The 9,664-nt window shown below is 43.6% G+C and overlaps 1 protein-coding gene across 3 annotated transcripts in view; it reads right to left on the bottom strand.

The window, feature by feature from the left end:
• Positions 1 to 559: 559 nt before the first annotated feature.
• Positions 560 to 9,664, bottom strand: part of LOC119436640 (ragulator complex protein LAMTOR3-like) — a 106,053-nt gene continuing 96,948 nt past the window's right edge. For 2 of the 3 annotated variants that reach the window (XM_037703567.2, XM_037703570.2), the window contains exon 7: positions 7,136 to 7,234. The gene's annotated coding sequence lies outside the window, so the exon portion shown is untranslated. Of the gene's footprint in view, positions 1,900 to 7,135; positions 7,235 to 9,664 lie in introns of those variants that run through there. The other variant, XM_049659420.1, reaches the window with a different exon arrangement.

The raw sequence follows: 9,664 nt of genomic DNA, 5'->3' as shown, positions 1-9,664 counted from the left end.
TCGGCTTCTTCCATGTGGCGGCAGAAGGTAGCCGATGGGCGAGGGACCGGATTTCGGAGGCGGCCGATGGGTTTGTTGTCAGTAAGTTGCTGGTATACCCAGGGTGGAAAGGTGTCTACCGAAGATGGCGAGGTAGAAACCGGACTGCCCATGTATGCCGCTAAGTCAGCAGCAGGTTGCAGAAAGGATGGCTTTAGATCCCTTGCTTGACGGCGTTGATGAATCAGCTTGTCAATGGTGTTTAGTTGCGCCTCTTCCTGATAGTAGTTTTATCAGCTGTATAAACTTGGACATGCAGCAGCACCGGCAACACGCAGAACTGTTGTCGACGCCGTCGACATTTTGCCCGCGTTCGCATCAAACGCGCGCGGCGTTGGTGGTTGTTGCCGGTGCCTCTGGAGGCGGCTCGGAGGTTTTCGACGAGATCAGAACGGGAAACCCGTCGGGCAGCGTCGGAAGTCTTTACCACATTTTCGCCTCACAACGTTCTTTTTTATATAAATAGGCATTTGGTGCCGCAACTAAACATCGCCTCCCCCTCCCTCCCTCCCGTCTCCCCACGGCCTTTCGCGCGACGGAAGAAGTCGCGTTTCTCTCTATATATATGGTGATTGTAAAGGAGGAAAGAGACGCTTAATTCTGCAGCCCTTCAGGGAGCACGGCGCAGAACACGCTTTTGTTCTCCGCCGTGCGTTCACTCCCCGTGAAAGCGCGCGTCCCTCGCGCCATTTCACTCGCACTTCAGCGTCCCGCGCGCGGCGACAATTTCATCGCCATTGACGTCATACGGAACCTCACGGCGACGGCAGAAATCCGCTTTGGAGTGTCCATATAATTGCTATCGCAATAAAAAAAAAAACTTCGTTCCTGGTTACCAAGCCACTCCTCTGCGGCAGTTTGAAGCGAGTTTAAGTCATCAAACCTCGATCCCTTGAGGTGTTTCTTCAAATTCGGAAATAAATAAAGTCACTCGAGGCCAGGTCGGGACTGTAGGGTGGGTGGTCCAGCTTTTCGAAACCACGCTCTCGAATGGCAGCCTGGGCAACACGAGACCTGTGAACCGGGGCGTTGTCGTGAAGGAGGAGGACACCTCATGTCACTAATCCTCGTCGTTTTTCCACGATGGCTTTATGCAGTTTTTGAAGAACGTTGGCGTAGTATTCGCCTATAACTGGCCTACTGTTTTCAAGATACCCAACGAGCAGGATCCCCTTTGCATCCCAAAAAAGTGTCGCCATCCCTTTCCTCCCTGAGCATTGGGTCTTGAATTTTTTCGGGGGAGGGGACCCCGAATGCCTCCACTGCACAGACTGCTGTTTTGTTTTTGGGTCCCACCGATACAGCCACGTCTCATCCCGTCACAAGGCGGGAGAGAAAATCTTCTGGGTCGCTAGAATAGAGGTGCAAAAGTCTTCTTGATAAATGCACAAGGTGGTGTCGATCTTGCGCTGAGAGGTTCCGTGGCACCCATCGTGCCGAGACCTTCGACATACCCAAAACATTGTGGATGATAGTGAAAGCACTGCCATAAGAAATTTTCAATTCTCCGGCAACTTCGGACACCTTGATTCGGCGATTATTCATGATAAGGCTCTCTGCTGAGGCTGAATGGTCCAAATCGGTTGAAGTGGTCAGCCGCCCTGACCTTGGGTCGTCTTCCACGTGCACACGGCCACGTTTGAACTCATAGAACCACCGAGTCACTGTAGCATATGAAGGACATTCACCATCCTACTGTGGATATCTTTGGCAGAACTTCCTTCTTTGCATAAAAATTTGATAACGCTTCAGTACTCGAGCTTGAAATCGTGGGAGGACGCCATGTTTGACTGACTGATGCAGACCAAGTAACGAACTGGAAGGCTTGGTATTCAGACCTTGCTGGGCTGCAGAGATGACCTAAACAAAAGGTAGAGAGGGATCACTGTCAGACATTTGGTTATAGCCAAGTTGCAAAACTTTTTGATCTCCCCTCATAGCTTCCTCTGCATTAAAATTTTGCGAACATAGGGGAACAATATGCCAAGTTTATGTGCTATAGTAAATGCGTGTTGATCAAATACAGCTTTTAAAAAACTGTAAGCAAGTATTCAAAAATACCCCGCTGCTGTTATTAGTTAGGTTTTCCCATGTTCCAAAAGAACTCTGCGTTTCAGATACTTTATACCTTGACGGAATAGACAGCCTTTTAAGTACAATGTGTTGCCAAGTTTTAATGTTTCTGGCTTACTTAGAAGCCAGGTTTTTTTTCTTTGTACTTTTTCATGCATGATATATTGGGTTCACCTGATGTCCTCACTCAATTAAACGAAGCAGCTTCTTTATGGTTTGACTCTTGAGGACTGGGTAATGTTTGACATGTAAGTAAAGTTAAAAATAGATGGGTAATTGGGACTTTTACAATAAATTATGTATGCAAGCACTCTAGTGTGTAATGAGCCTGTCTAACGAGCGGGGCCGAATTGAGCCCACTGCCCTGACGGAACTGTAAACACCACCAAGACAAAATTTAGCGAAAATTGGTGGTACGTTATGAAAACTCTGCGCGAAGTTAACTGAGGTTGGATCAAACACAGTTTTTGTAAAAAAATTATTATTCAAGTTTTAGAGTGTGTGATATGGCCACTTCCAGCTGTGCAATAATCCCAGTGTCCCGACATAGCTGTTGGTTACAACAGATTTATATTTCGTGGAAAGGGGAGGGCAGTCATTGTAAGTGCAATGTGACACAAACTTTTTACATTCTTCTTTCTGGGGTTTTACGTGCCAAAACCAGTTCTGATTATTAATTATTTTTTAAAATTTTTTTACATTCCTGGACCAGTTATAAGCGTTGCAAATAATTACTGAGCCTTCGTATTTCCCCATTTTCATGCGTCATAAAATGTTCCTAGTTCGTTTCAGTGTTGTCCTCGGTGAACTAAACAAGACAATTTGTTTATATTTGGAGAAAATAAAGGGTGTAGTTTGGGCACTACGTAAATAAACTTCAAAGACAGGGGACTAGGTAGTTATATTTGCAGTAAATTACGCAAGTGATCTGTAGCTTTATGAATGTGTTTAACGAACAAAGCAGAATTTATCCCGCTGCCCTGGGAGGACTGTTAACTCAACCGATATCAAATCTAGAGAAATTTGAGTGGGCAGGGGGAAAGGGGGGGGGAAGAGTAGGGAGGGAGGGAGTACACCATGGTAAATGTTATGGCGTTAATGAATTACTGTCTTTTTAAAAATTGCCAACAAGTGCTTGCCAACTTTTTTAAATATGCGATATAATTCTGGAAACTAAAATATTTGTCGAAACTGTTCGAAAGAAACAGCTTAGCTGGAAATTTAGTTGTAATTGTCCAAGGTTGCACACATCTGCTGTCTTTTCTTTTTTGTGAATATTGCAAGTCATTTTTGTTGACTGTACTGCATTGTGCAGTGGCACACCGACGGGAAAGGGGGGGGAGGAGGGTTTGGGTGTTGTAACCCCTCCACGTGTCCAGCCCCACCAGTCCGTGTACCTTCAGCACTCTTTTCACATTGTCATTAAAATTCAGGAGGTGGCTTGAGGTCCAATTTTCCTGATCAACAAAAACAATATCACTGTCTTGTATTCATTCATTCACTCTTTAAGTACTTTAAGTAAAATGCTGAAGAAATAAACATCGTCATCATCCTTGGTGTCATTATTATAATTATTAAGCACTTGATTTGCTGTTGGATTCCTCTGGCTTAAGCAAGGAAATTGCATATTATGCAAAGTGCTTGCTCCCCCCCCCCCTACACACACACACACACAGAAAAATTTAAACCCCCCTGGCAGAGATTCTGGGTGCGCTACTGTCGTGGTGTGTACCCTCGACAATACTATTACCTGAACTAGCGATACATGTGTGCTGTATATAGACTTACACAGCAAGTACAATTCTTTGTTTAAGTAGCAACATCGTCTGTAGCAAATGTGCATTTTTTTATGTGCGCTGCACTGCTGCTACTGGGCGGGATCAGGGACCTCTGGGCACGCACTGCCTTTTGTCCCTGTATCATACTACATTTTTATATAGTGTCAGGAAATAAATGCAAAGTAAAATAATTTTTCGGGCCCCCATGGTTCACCATGTGTGACTGATAAACAGGTTTATGTCTTTTAAATATGGAAATAACTGGCAGACGCATTTCCAAGCATTCTCACTTATTGTAATAGTAATTCGATACATATATATCGAATTACCATCTATATTAATTCTTTAATTCATCGATATTCTATAATATATCTATATTAATTACTATATTATCAAATTATTACCTGACTCTCTCTGTACACACACACACACACACACACACATATATATATAGAGAGAGAGAGAGAGTCAGATCGTTTGCGGTTTGCCCCCCTACTCGAGAAACAGTTTGTATGCCATTATTCAAATGTAGGTATGTAAAATGCAGACACGCTCTCATGGAACAGTGACTGGACTAATTTGAATGAATTTTGTTGCATTGGCGAGGAAGCGTTCTAGTGACTGTAGAAGCAAAATTTCAAAAAATAAAAATTCTGGATTTTTACGAGCCAAAACCACGATCTGATTATGAGGCACGCCGTAGTGGGAGACTCCAGATTAATTTTGACCACCTGGAGTTTTTTTTTTTTTACACGAGCGTCTTGGAATTTTGCCCCCGTAAAAATGCGGCCGCCGCCGCAACAGGGATTGCATCCGAGACCTCGAGCTCAGCAGCGCAACGCCATACATAGCCTTTAAGCTACCACGGAGGGTAACTGTAGAAAGCACAATTTTGATTTAGGACCTCATACTTACAAAAAATTGCCAAAAATTGGCAAGCTAAAAAAAAAAATTAATTCAAGCACGCAGTTTACAAATCGGTAACTCCATTTGCACCAAGAACAGCTGTTGTAGTTCTGTTAACTGCATCTGTCGGAGTTAACAAGTAACTTACGTGAAATTGTTACAATGCTTACGAAGGTTTTGTAGAAGTCCAACTTGCAAATCAGTGGTATACTTCAGGGCCGCTATTTTGTAGCGATGCCTTTAAAGTAATAATGCCTTTTCGCGCTTATCGCGCTTTGTCAGTGGTCAGAGCGATGGTCCGCTCACGATATCAACATTGATAACGCGAGCGGACCGTCGCTCTGACCACTGACAAAGCGCGATAAGCGCGAAAAGGCATTATTACTTTAAAGGCATCGCTACAAAATACCGGCCCAGAGTGACGTAGTTTACAAAATTGCAATATCGTTACTTATTACGGAGTTCCCAAGTAAAAAAAGAAGAGACGGCCTAAATGAAAAATCTGCTTGTTGCAGTCATTAGATTTTAACCTTCTTTAACAAGCTATAACCTCAAAAATCGGTGAGATGGATGCCGAGAAAAACGAGTTCTGCATTCTCATGTATTTAGATGGGATTTCCAGAGGCAGAGCTTCCTCTTAAGTGTCCACTCAAGAGCACAAGTTTTCCACCTCACATCAAGCCTAGTGAAATTTATTAGCTTGAATTCTCTGCAAGATCTTGCCCTAGCAGTGCGTGAACTCGACTTGTGTACCTGAATGACCCGACACCTGAAGATGACAGCATCAATGCTCGCATGGAATTTGAGTCGATGGAAAAAAAATTTAATTCTGGGGTTTTACCAGCCAAAACTACGATATGATTGAGGCACGCCACAGTGGGGCTCCGGATAATTTTGCCCACCTGGGGTGGTCCCCAATGAGAGAGAGAAACAGGGTGGGAAAGGCAGGGCGGGTGCCTAATGTGCCCTCAATGCAGTAAACGGGTGTTTTTGCATTGCGGCTGCCATGGCCAGGATTTGATCCTGCGACCTTGTGCTTAGCAGTGCAATGCCAAAGCCACTATGCCACCATGGCAGTTGAGTTAAGGGAAAGAAGGAACTTCTAGGGAGATTTTCATGACTGAATGAGACTGAATGCCAAGCCAAGCTGTTCCGCTGCAGAGAAAAGCTACTGATGGAATTATTTCTAAATATTCAAGGATAAAAAAGGGTGTGCATAAACGGGAGGAGGTGCAAGCTTCTTTTGTGCCACCACAGTAAGAACCAAAGATAAAACTCCAATGTGGTGCACTTGCTTTGACACACCAAGGGCATATTTTGTTCTGCGTGCAGACCCAGACATTTATGGGGAAACTAGGCAAGGAATTTAATGTGGCTTTTGAAGCTGGCTTTTCTGGATCACTGCGAATGAAGAGATCACCAAGAATGTCCTCCCTGTTGTTGATCGTCCATAAAAGGTCGAATACTGTGTCCTGCGACAAGCGGTGCATGGCGAGGTAGCCTTTCTGAGCAAGAAACAATCGAGGCGTAGCACAACTGATGAATTGATTGAAATAACGTGCGGCATGACTGTTTATAGTACTTGCAATGTGACAACCAATCAGTTTCATATGTTTTACATTGCTGCACTTCATTTTAGTATTGGGTAAATATGGACTATTTTTTCCGATTTTTGCACCAAGAGATGAAAAGATTTTTTTTTCTACTTCCGTTTTGCGAGCCCTCGCTATGTCTATCTCCCCAATACAGTCGGGGTAAACTTTGGGTGACATGTACTGCTACTTCTGCTACTGTTCATCTTGCATGCACTACAATTATTTCCCAAGAAAGGGCAGCAGCCCTGGCTTAAACTTTTTGGGCTTCACCTAAGACAGAGTTTTATGTTAATGAAACAGGCAGTGTGTGCCTTCTCAGGCAACTATTTTTGCAGTTTGCCGCCTACTTTGTTTATTGTCGTCGTGAAGTGACCTGCCCAAATGAAAATATTCTCTTCCTCATTGGCCTCATTGTATGCTAGCATGGCAGAGAACAATGCTGAGTCCAAGCTCTTGACACTCCACCAACAAGCAATATTAGCTCTGCAGTATATAACACATTGTGCATGGTTCACCTGCAGTGCCCAGAGCTAATTCAGAAGATTTTAAAATGTGCAATGAGAAGTCTATAAAAATTTGTGTCCAAGCTTGATCTATCCTTGACAGGTTTCAAGTACCCACAATGGAAAGCAGTTTTCCTTTCACATAACACACTCGTGCCCCAACACCACTGCACCCTGCTTTTGAAATTCGCACAGGAGAGTAGAAAGAAAACAAGGTACAGCCCTTTTTAAATCCTAAAAACTGCACAGGATATTTATTAGCAATAAGGCATAATAAATCGTAATAAAGCCATAATGGTGCAGCCAATCCAAACTGACACCGCCGAGTGCAGCATTTTGCCTGAAATAAAGCAGAGTGGAAAAAAAGACACACTAATTACAAGTGGGAACAATGCCGAATGTGACTTGTACAAAAGAGCCCATAGACAGTCCATGACAAATCGAACTACATGTTAGAAGTTACATACACATCACAAGCGCTACACATCTCAGAAAATGTATTAAGAATTCCTTAAAGATATGGAAAACGAGGTAATTAAAATCAGGACTGCTTTTACCCCACGGTACACATTTTAAGATCACAAGATAGTAATTAGGTAACTAATAATTTGACTAACTTTCTGACCAAATGAGTCAGCCAATAGATCCTTGAGGGCCCCTCCCCAGGTCACATTGGAAATTGTGGTTATACACTAGAAGTTCTAAAGCCCCATCCAGTGAGCATTCTACCACAATAATTTTTTAAGATGTTCCAGTAGTACTAGCGTAGACCAAAATTGGAACGTTGCAGAGCTGATGGTGCGAGAAGGCAAGCTACTAGTCCTCAACAGCACAGTCTCTTCCACGGCATCAACAAGTGCCTGCAAGCAGCATTCCTCCCCTGCCTTCTCCCATATTAGAGCCGAGGGCCTACATGACCCTTGTTGGAACCTCCCAATTTTTTTTCCCCTTTGCTGTGCACCACATTTACAGCAGTGGTTTTGCAAACGTTGCATTTCATGGGAATCCCCTAGTTCATGTTGCTGCTGGCTATTTGCGCACGGCACGAAGTGTGAATGATGCAGGAATGACTGCTGCAATGTTATTGCGGATGGCGGAGTGTGTGGCTCCTCCAAGAGGAAGGGCGTGCACCCCTTTGCTTGAATTTTCAGCTGTTTTCATGGCATCTATATATTTGCAAACACGATTATTACCATACAATCTATGCACCTTTAATGCGTGACTTGAAGCATGTTACTCACCCTTTCTGTCTTTTTTTCACCGAATTGTTTACAAATTTTTTTTTTACAACTCATTCATTGTGGACAGTTTTTATTATTTGCAATATTAGCAGTTACATTGATATTTTCTGTTGTCTGTTATTGTAAATCTTTTCATGTTTTTGAGCTGCGGATAGGCGTTGGCTATAGAAACAGCTCTATATAAAGCTTGACACTTCTTGGAACAAAAGTGAAGCGTGCTTTTGTTGTCCTCCATGCGACACGTCATTCCTGATGCTGTGAGAAAAATAAATTGCAAAGGTGCAAGCAGGAAAGCATTTTCGTTGTACCGCGTCCATGCGAGAGAGGCCGCCACAGTTCAAACTCTTAACAATCATCAATACTAAGTTGAAACTCCAAACATGACTCTAGATCCACCCAAGCCTATATGAGTACTTCAGGTGATGAAACGTCCAAAAACACCATAATTCCAACTCTGAAAAAGGTGGGCATCATCGCTGCAACCACCCAACTCTGCACTGTCATTCCTTAAAACCCATGGGAGCCAGTCTTCCGCTGTGCTTCCGCCAACTGTACTCACAAAACAGTTTTCTGGAAAGCTGCAGTCGTGTGGTAGTATAGCACTCAAACAAAAATGACAGTATGGCTGCCACTCATCTGTGGCACTCGGCAAATGACAGGAAATCCATGGACGACAGATTTATTGGCATATATTGGAGAAAACGCCTGGACAAGAAACGCTCGTCCTAAGCACATAAAGGGTAAATGAAATAACCACACCCCGACATACAAAAAATAGACTGCTAATTTCTGTGGAAAAATGATGAGAGAATGTATGTGTAGGTTTACTCATTTGTAGTGCTCAGCTCTGTCAGTCCATTGGATCTCAAGTAGATAGCAATGCTTGCTGGGGCCAGTCTCCCAGGCCATGCTCCCTGTCCCTTTGCAAGATTAAATATGGCCATTGAGATGTGGTAAAACTGGTTTGCGATTAGATTATCTCTACACTTGCTGCTACCATGCCTATGATGGCCAAGTCTGCATATGCCAGGGGTTGCAGCTCTCCACATCCCATCTTAAACTGCCCTCCTTTAAAACTATTCGAGCTGTCATTTCACAGTAGCAGAGCTCAATCCATCTAGTCATCAACTATCAAATTTCAGCATGTCATAGCAATTTGAGCAGAAAAGTTGATCAACTTGGATGAGAGCTTTACCGAGGTCAAGCTGGAGCATGGCTAATAACCACTGTCACCTCGCAAGCTGTTCTCATGCGGTGTCAGTTGGTATTGATAGGACAGCCTGCTAAGTGATGCATCTGGTGTGGGCCAACAACACTTCTCCAGAATGCCTCAGCTGCCTCAAGGTGACATGCCGAGGATGTGACATGAATTTCGTAATCTGCAGAGAGGAGGCTGACTGATCTGAAATCAGTTATTTTAAGGAACATTCCCCTAGCAAGATTGCTTTGTTGAACGAGGTTACTGCTGTGCATGGACAGGGGAGGAGCTTTCTCTTCAGAATGTCCTCACAGATGGCTGCCAGAATTGC

This window comes from Dermacentor silvarum, chromosome 1 (genome assembly GCF_013339745.2).
Source record: "Dermacentor silvarum isolate Dsil-2018 chromosome 1, BIME_Dsil_1.4, whole genome shotgun sequence".
Lineage (NCBI taxonomy): Eukaryota > Metazoa > Arthropoda > Arachnida > Ixodida > Ixodidae > Dermacentor > Dermacentor silvarum.
This window is presented reverse-complemented; position numbering and strand designations above follow the sequence as displayed.